Genomic DNA, 8,979 nt, shown 5'->3' on the forward strand with positions numbered 1-8,979 from the left:
AAAAACAAATTGCTTGCCCCCCAAAGGGACAATCCAGATATTTTAAAGCCCGAAAAAAAACTTTTAAAGGGAGATTTTCGAAAATTCATAGGATCTTGATTTTACTGCCTGAAAACTCAGCACTTCAGGATGAAACATAAAATTTTTGGTTTTTCCCTGATTTCATTCATATTTAGACAAAATTCCTTTTAAAAAAAAATTTGGGTTTAATTAAAATTGGAAAAAAATTTTATGCAAGGGTTGTGTCGGGCGAAAAAAAACGGGGAAACTGGCCCATCCCCAAATTTGCGAAAAAGTAATGTTACCTATCTTTAAAATTTTAACCGACGCCCGTACAGTGTACACACAGATTTGTGATTTGCGTTTACAAATTCTTTTTTAATTTTGATTTTTTGGGCCTTTGGCAACCAAAAACCCCCTTCGAAGATCGGCTGTAAGGTTTAATCATGTTAATACACAGTTTTAAAAACATTGCCATTGATTTCATGAAAAACTTTCCAGAGTTTAAAGATTATTGTGTGTAAAAAAGGGATGTTAAAGTATTTCCCGTCTCCCTAAAAACATTGGGTTAACCATGGTGGCCGAAAAAACTTTTTAAAATTTATCTCCAAATTTACACACAAATTTTGAAAGTTTCGTAGACTTAAATCAATTCAGGGGGTTTTGGCCCTTTTGGCCACCCTTTTTCTATTTCACTTTTAGGGTTTTAAAAAATTTTTAAAAATACAGATTATATTGTTAAAAGTGTTTTTAAAAAAATTCAAAAAAACAAAAACAAAAAATTTGGGGTAGGCCCTTTAAATAACCCCAAAAATTTGGGCCCCAAAAAGGCAATTAAATCTGAGGGCGTTTTTTATGAAAAAGAGGCCCACCCCCCTTTTAATTGTTTAAAGTTTACGAGCCCTTTTTAAAAATTTTGATTTTATAAAACCGAAACAAAAAACTAAAAAAATTGAGTTTTTATATCAATTTTTTCTTATTTGCTTGAGAAAATAATATAAAATACCCCTATCCCAACTACCGCATTCCAAAGCCTCAGGGGATAAACTGCACGTGCCTTTTTAATTCCTCATCCTCTTTTAAAAAGGGTCCGGTCCATAAATCCTGGGGCATCAATTTGGGGGAAAAATTTGGGAATGCCAAAATTTTCAGCTCTTTTTCGGGTGAAATCCCAAAAAACCACTCGGTACCTTTTATTGCACTTACAAAACGTGGCTAAAGCCCCTACATGCCAAATACAAAATGTCCATCCCCTCTTTCTCTGCGGGACAGAACCTCCCCCTTAAAAGTAAACAAATCTGCATCGCCCCCAAACGGACAACCAGTTATTTTAAAGCACAAAAAATCATTTAAGGGGGACTTCGATATCAACAGGATAATGATTTTTTGCCGAGAACTCAGGCACTTCGGAAATGAAAACATATAATTTTTGGGTTTTTTTCTTTTTTTTTTTTCATCAAAATTTAGACAAAGTCCGTGAGAAAAATTGGTTATGAATTTTTGGATAAATTTATCGAGTTTTTGTTTGCAAAAATTTTTAGGGGGTAAAACGGGTCATCCCGAAAATTGCTAAAAAATAGAGGTTACCTATCTTTAAAATAACCGCTCGCACCGTACAGTGTACAGGGACAGGGGTTGTGACTGCGTTTACAAATTCTTTATCATTTTGTTGTGTGAAAAGGAACCGAAACTCCATCAAATTAAATGGGCCGGGTTAAGGGCTTAATCTTTAAAATACACAGTTCAAAACTTGCCATTGATACTTTAGCAACTTTCCCCGGAGATTAGTTTTTAATTGGTTTTAAGGGAAAATGTATTTTTAAGTTATTATACAGCCCTGCTAGAACATTCCGTTTCCCACTGGTGGCCGATAACAACTTTTTTAAAATTTATTCGAATTACACAAAATTTCTGAAATTTCTTTAAGACTTAAATAAAATTAAAAGGGGTTGGCTAGTGGCCAGCCCCTCTATTTAAACTATTAGGGTTGAAACTATAAAAATAAAGATTATTTTTGGTTCAGTGTTTTTAAAAAACCCCAAACCCGTAAACACCAATTTGTAGGAAAACAAAAAAATTTAAAACCCCAAAAATTGGAACCCAGAATTTTTTAAAAATTGAGGGGTTTCTTTTCAGTAAAGAAAGAAAAAATTGGTATTTATACTAAAATTTATCTTAGTTGCATGAGTAATATAAATTACTACTTTTTTTAGAGCAAACGAAATTTTTAAAGGGCCCTAAACAAAAAATTTCAAAAAAAATTTGGGCTCGATGGGTTATCCAAACTATCAAAAAAATGAAAAAAAGAACCCCCTTTTGAAAAAAAAACCCAAAAAATTTTGGGGGCGTTTTTGAAAATTACTCAAACCAGTGGGGGGTATTAAGTCATACCTAACCCAAAATTTTTTTTTTTAAATTTTTGGGCCCCAAACTCAGGGGACTGGCTAAAAAATCCCAAACGTTTGAAACACGTTTTTTGGGCCCCACCCTTATATTTATAAAAAACGGTTTGGAAAAAATGAAACGGGATATCCCCCACAATGTCCAATTTTTAAAGGGTTAAAAGAACATTTAGCCAAAAAAAGTCGGTTGCTATTTTTAAATTGGTCTTTTAAAATTAAAAAATTAAAAGAGTTAAGACTACAAAAACGGTCGATAGAACTAATTATAATACCTGTATCGAGAACTCGACTTCAATGCACTGATAGCGTTGGTACTAACATTCTATCAAATTATGTCATATTACTTACTTTGGTTACTTTGGTTGTGTTTATCCTCGTAGCAGGAAGGGTCATCAGATTTTTGACACCTCGATGGCGAGTAGTCTACCAGGGAATTAGACCAGCTGCAGCTATAACCGGAAAGTCGGAGGGTTGTCCGGTATCAAAGCAATAACTTGGACAAACTAACTTTAAACGACTCAAACGTAGCTTCAGCTTTAATATTATCAGGCACTTTGTCCACAGTTTTGGTCCTCTTACAGCAAATGAGCTGTCATAGAGTGTCTGGTTGCTCGAGGAACTCAACCTAGACAGGGAAGGGATGATTGCTCGGGTACCATGTCTGGATGTTTTTGAGACTTGAGACTTGAGACTTGAGACTTGAGACTTGATAGCTGCCTGAAACAGTTTTGAGTCAACATTATCGTGATATTCTAGAAATTGAAACCAATTCTCAACTTTAAAAAAGCAGGTTTCAATAAATGCCATAGAATTAAATTCTACCTTTTTAAATTTTAAGATTTTGTTGATTTATTAAAATTCTGTCTCAATTAATATATAAGGGTACATGCAATGTATTTCGACACGCACTGTAGACTCACTTATTGGATTCGTGCTAGATGCTGTGTACGTCACCCTCTTAACACCTCTATGGCGAAGATGAGGATGGTAAGTGCAAGTACAGTATGTGAGGAGAGGATGGGTATCATTTAGCACATTTTTGCTGTAGGTGTAAAGTAGCTCTTAGTCAAGAGTATATAAATGACGCACACAAGGTTCTGCAACAGATCTCTGAACATGTTATCTTTGTGAGCGCCGAGTGAACACTTATAAGAACAAGGCCGGCGATGTAAGACAGTATCATTGACTTAGTCCATGCTGGGAGGAAAAAAGCAAGTACAGACGACCGAAAGGAGTCGTGGTTTGGGATCCTGAGTGGGTCTCGATATTGGATAGTGCTTTTATATATCGGACCTTATGATATTCTCAAGGTCACCAAGACGGCACAGTCTTATGGCGGGAGGTAACGGTACCATCTAAAGAGCAGATTGCTGAATCATACAAGTAAAAACTCTACCGGTACAGCAGTCTTACAGCAGACTGAGATTCAAGCGAAAGAATTGTGCTGTTATAATTATGCGGTTAAAGTTCTAGCACCGGGAGTAGTTGTTCACGGTTTGGAGAGAGCTGAGTAGGCTAGTACGGGATAGAAGGGAAGAAGCAGCTCACTGTTCCAGATGGATCTACTTCTTATCAAGGAAGAAGGAGTGGTAGGTATGGTAAGGAAGATTGGAGCCTAAGAGTTAACTTAACATCTAGAGGTACCACAAACTTTATCTCGTCGCCAATTGCGAGCTTTAACGGGTTTCCTCAAGTGACTCGATGGTTTAATTGTGACAAATCATGATACGAACTTTGATGAACCCATAATAGTATAGTGCAATAATACTATGATAGTATTCTCATAAGTTCTACCCTTGCAACCGAGTACAATGTACATACTAAGTGATATCAAGCTGCAATCTAAAATTTATTAATTGAATAAAAAATAACTTCAAATTTTACCTAATAATTGCGACATCGTTGGAAGTGAGAAATAAAATACATTAAATTTTAATCCAATTCTGCGAGAGAAGATTTGCCCAGACAGCTGACAAGAATGTATTACCATACTTCCTGTAAATGTGGTAGTTATTAGGTCATATCAAACTTGAAAATTATGTCAAAGTTTTTCTCAGTCTCTGGTGTCAATCACCAGTAGAGTGCCCAGCCGCACCAAAACAACCTGCGATTTTTACGTGGGAAACATCGTATAATACACATGCTATACACTCTAGTTTTATAGCAGCTACTGATATCATGCGGCAGTATTAATAAGCATACAAATTCAGCGCAAAAAATTGTAAAGACGACACAAATTCATGCGGGATGTTAATAAATGTGTCCATGTTGAACTCAAACTCCGACAGAATAATATTTCAAATCGGATATATTATAGTGGGTCGCAGCACCCACTCCCAGAGAATAGGACCATAGATATTACTGTCGATGGAAACTCTGCAAAGCAGGTCACTCAATTCACTTATTTGGGTGCCAAAATTACATCGGATGGCAAGATCGATAAAGAAATAAGTGTCAGGATTGGAAAAGCAACCGGAGCTTTTAACCAACTCAATAACATTTGGAAGAATAAGAACATAAGCATTAACAACAAAGTGCGAATCTACATCGCAGCTGTTCTTACCATTCTGACCTATGGAAGTGAGATATGGAACACGACTCAAGTGCAGGACAAGAAGATTAGAGTCTTTCCATCAGTACTGCTTACGCAGAATCCTGAGAGTGAGGTGGTTCCATCGAGTAAGAAATGAAGATGTTTTAAGAAGGGCTTCAATAACTGCTCTTACTGACATAATAGCAACAAAACGGCTACGTTGGTTTGGACATGTCAGTAGAATGCCTGAAGATCGGTTACCTAACTATCTACTTGAATGGAAACCCAAGCATGGGAAACGATCAAGAGGCAGGCCTAGGAAGAGCTTAAATGATGTATTTATTGAAGATGCTGAGCAGAGATTGGATCGTAATGGACTCACGATTGATTGTATGAGAAGATTGGCTGCAGATCGAAAAGGATGGAGAAATATTACCCGCCGAAGTTGTATAATACAAAGTAATGACGCAGTCGACGCAGACTAATCCTTTTGGATGGAGATCTCGCCATGTAACATGTATGTATGTATATTATAATTAATCAAATGGTATCTGCTCATGTTCCGTCTATATAAACTACAAAACTTAATAAATTAGTGAAGTTCTGAAACAAAGATCACGACTAGGTTTTATCAAAATTGAAAAGAAAAACCGATCGAAGTGCACTAGAGATATAGTTTAAGTTTAAAGGGTCATCATTACTAAAATCTCTTCCTAGCTCCTAGCAATCAAGTTGTTAATCCTAGTTCTACACCTAAACAAGTACAAAATTACAGCTTACATTTTGAAATTTTTCGATACCAGCTCAACATAAGGCTTCGATACCAATAATGCATAATGGGTACATACCGATGATCGGTGTTCGTAAATATTTGATTATTTATAGTATTGAAGTTTAAAATCTTCCTATTATGTAAGAATAACAAAAGGAATCACGTACTAGTGTGCTGTTACGAAAAACAACTATTTAATAAAAATAAATTAACAGTATTCGAGTACAAAATTAAAAATACAAACTCCAACATAACCGATAGACAAACTCAATAAATGAAGATTTCGTCGTAAAACGAGCTATATATACAGCTATAACGTAGCGCTCGACTCCAGTCTGAACCAAAATTAAGTCGCGTTCGTAGGAAATTGACCACCAGCTGCTGGTGGTTCGAATGTTGGTTTGCACACTACTGTGGTTGCGAGAAGCATTATTTGATGCGCGCGCGACCCAGTAGTGCATCGCGCTACAAGTTTTTTGTTTGTCCAGAAATTCCTTCTAAACGTGCTGACTTAAATATTAACCTAGCTAGCCATGAGTCTACGCGTACTGCGTGACGCGCGCTATTGCAAGCGAGAGGGCTCTGGATAGAGCAAACTTAAATAGAAAGCTTATATATTTTAACAGTTTGATTTGATGGAGGCTGCTCCCGTCCAATTTTAGTGTCAGTTATGTGGATGGATTTGATAAGTTCTGTGATAGGGATGGTCTTCTTGACCGCTTTCTCTCTCTCTCTCTCGCGACCTCAACACTCAACAAACACCAAAAACCACATTTCCTTCACCTCAACTGGCTAGGGTACTAGCAAAGTTAGGTCAATTATTCGTACACTGTTCTTCTCAGGATTAACGGTGGTATCCGACAAAAGGAAAAGGAGGTCCACAAGGGTAGACAGTAAATCCTACGGCATACGGGTTGCTCTATCCAGAGCCCTCTCCACTCTCTCTTGCAGTAGCGCGCGACCGCCGAAGGCGGCACAGGATTTTATTAAATTATACTCGTGAAACAAGCGCGTCACGCAGTACGCGTAAACTTATGTCATTGCATGGCTAGGTGAAGCATACGCGGATGTGACTGCTGGAAGAGAAACTGGACCTGTTGCTGCTGCTGCTAGTACGTCTGGGGCACGTGGATGGCTATCAACCACATGACTCCCCTCATTAAGGAGGTATATCCTGTCTGTTCTAAGAACAAAGTCATCGGTTGAATGTTTCCACTGTGACTGCATGCATAATGCACCATACATGCTACCACAAATCCAATCCAAATAGCCAATCTAATGAGTTTTATTGTAGCGCGATGCACTACTGGGCCGCGCCGCGCATCTTCTCGCAACCAGATCGGCAAAATGCAAAGGATTGACATCGTGAATCAAAATTTTACTGCACTCGTTGTGTCCATTTAGACAAGGTTAAATACAACCCATTTAAACTACTCACTGACAATGACGACGACGACAACAACCTAGACGAATACACAACCAAAATCTCGAATTACTTTATAAATAATTGTGAATTGTAATACTCATACACTGCATCAATATTCTCTGCAACCAAATAAAGAAGTAAAACAAAATTTTAGTAAAACAAAATTTTATTTTATACCCACAATCAATTCATATTTAGTTCAAATATTTATAGTCAAAATAATCATTTCACAAAATTGGTTTTATTATAATAATAAAATAATTTGTGATATGTGTACAATGTACAAGTGATAAGATGAGTAAGTGGGGCGTTGTTTAAGAGTCGCATGACGTTATGTTGATAGGTGAAAATTCTGTTTTTCCTCCACTAGCGAGCTCATCGTGTAACTAGAAGCAGTATATGCAAAGTAACTTTGGTGATAGGTGATAGGCAATATGAAATTACACATCTTACTTTAACTTTATCCCGTCACCCATGGACTTATTAATTAACGGCTGGTGGTGGTGTCATCGTTTGTCGGCCCATCGAGGAAAATCTTTTTACTTTGTATTTTAACCATTTTAAAGTATGATTAGTCGGATATGGTACTGAGTTCAAACAGTCCCCGAAACGAAAAAGCAAACATTTGATTTTTGTTTCGGCGACTGAATCGTTGATGGGCCGGCAAATATTTGTTGTCGAGTAGTGTTGAATACTCATATTAACATGATTATTGATTTAATTTAGGAATTGTATATAACTATCTTTGACCAAGTTTAATTGTTGATGAGAATGCACCCCAGCACTGGGCGCGCGCGGCGGCTTTGATGTTAGCGGCTACAAGCTTGAAGCTAGGCAGCTGCAGAAAAAACGCCGCGCGCGCTCACAGTTCAGCGTACGGCTTTTCGTTTTTGATTTTACAAATGACAAAGCAACTTTTAATGATTATTAATGGAATTATCGGATATTTATAATTCAATATGTATTGATTCTTCTGTGGAAAATAAAAATTGTATTTTAAAAATTGTATTTTACTCAACAAATGAAACAAGCAGTTAATCACACAAAAATATTTTCGATGGTCTACATCTTCATCAGTCCTGAAATTTATTAATTAAAATTAAATATAACGACAAGGAACATATGTGGTAAAACTCTGACAGAAAAATATATTAAATACTACGATACGAAGAATTATGACATACACTGATTACAAAACTAAACAAAACATGAAAGTACTAAACAACTACGAATTGGAAAACTAACGTCACTTAAACTTAATCATAATACAAACTGTAGCACAGGTGCAACTGTTCAACACTAAATTTAGTCCAAGTAAATCCGGCTAAACTGGTAATAATCTATTCCCCATTATACACAAATTATACACACAGTACGATACACACTTATCCGTGTAGCATTTAAACTTCATTGTTTCTAATAACTCTTCCATCGTTTGAATGTGGGACAATTTTGAAAAACTTAACTGAGGTACTAGCAAAACTGCGCGTTTTGCTCTAGAAACACACTTTTTTAGAAATTTTACTGGCGCATCCTCTAAAATCACCTAATTTGTCCAATTTTAGGGAGGGGCGCCATACGGGGAGGGGCGCCAACAGGGGGGCGCTTTTTCGGCGGGGGCGCCAACAGGTAACGTTACGCCACTGGAGACAAAATTGTTTTAAATGAAAATTTCTTGCTTCTTTGTCACCCATTCAGCCTTATAAGACTGCACTTATGATGGTTACTGATTCACACATATTAATTATTGAAGGGATTTCTATGAGGAACCTGCCAACACAGATAAGCCTGAAAAACACAGCATCAATGCAGATTAAGCATCCAGGAATTTTAAACATTTTAACCA

The sequence above is a fragment of the Bolinopsis microptera genome, chromosome 10 (genome assembly GCF_026151205.1).
Source record: "Bolinopsis microptera isolate Bmic1 chromosome 10, MBARI_Bmic_1.0, whole genome shotgun sequence".
In the NCBI taxonomy this organism is placed as follows: domain Eukaryota; kingdom Metazoa; phylum Ctenophora; class Tentaculata; order Lobata; family Bolinopsidae; genus Bolinopsis; species Bolinopsis microptera.